The following is a 979-nucleotide window of genomic DNA, read 5'->3' as shown; positions in this document are numbered from 1 at the left end:
ACACACTAAAAGGCAAAAGGTAACGGTTCAGAGATTGAAATATAAGCACACGTTGGGTGTGCGCGCCTTTCTATGTATGTGAGTGTATATATATATATATATATATATGTATGCGCGTGTGTATATGTATGTGTGAGTATGTGGGTGTATATGTGTGTGTATATATGTGTGCATATGTATGTGTTTATATATGTGTGTGTGTATATATATATATATATATATATATATATATATATATACATATACAAACAGATGTGTGTGTGTGTGTGTGTCTTGGTGTACGCATGAATGTAGGCATGTATATGAATATTCATAATTACATATGTATACATAAATATATAGGTAAACGTGTGTGGGTGTGTGCGTGTGTGCGTTCGTGCTATACATCTTCACTTTAACTCTGCTTTTAATCACTGCTCTAATAACTAACCACACACACACACACCGTTGCTCAAACGCACAGACACACATACATACACACTCATCTTCGCATACGCACATACACAAAACTGCAAGATCACACGCATACACACACAATACACCCTTTCTGAGAATCTAAAGCGTGTAACGACGCGAAACTACCAAATTCCTCTCTTCCTTCCTCTCCCTCATTCTCTCTCTCGCTCCTCCTCTCACTGTTTCACTGCTCCTCTGTCTCTCGTTCCCTACTCTTTCTCTCTCTCTCTCAGTATATGCTTCTCCTTCTCTCTCTCTCTCTCTCTCTCTCTCTCTTTCCCTCCTTATTTCTCAGTCTATCCGCCCCCCTCTCTCTCTCCCTCTCTCAGCTGACCAATTCTTTGCAGAGAAAACACAGAATTCACTTCGATATCAATTTGAAATCTTCACCAAATCAATTACAAGGTATTTGTCTGTATATTACATGTATATATAGATATATGTATACAATACTCTGTCATGTATGGGTATGTAAACGTTCGTGTCTATGTGTATGTCTAAGCATGTGTGTGCATCTGTATAT

The 979-nt window shown here is 38.1% G+C and overlaps 1 long non-coding RNA gene across 1 annotated transcript in view; it reads left to right on the top strand.

The window, feature by feature from the left end:
- Positions 1-336: 336 nt before the first annotated feature.
- LOC128250347 (uncharacterized) overlaps positions 337-979 on the top strand; it is a 4,776-nt gene continuing 4,133 nt past the window's right edge. Inside the window, exon 1 of the long non-coding RNA XR_008266381.1 lies at positions 337-861. This is a non-coding gene — a long non-coding RNA (uncharacterized LOC128250347). The remainder of the gene's footprint in view (positions 862-979) is intronic.

This window comes from Octopus bimaculoides, chromosome 20, assembly GCF_001194135.2.
Source record: "Octopus bimaculoides isolate UCB-OBI-ISO-001 chromosome 20, ASM119413v2, whole genome shotgun sequence".
In the NCBI taxonomy this organism is placed as follows: Eukaryota; Metazoa; Mollusca; class Cephalopoda; order Octopoda; family Octopodidae; genus Octopus; species Octopus bimaculoides.
This window is presented reverse-complemented; position numbering and strand designations above follow the sequence as displayed.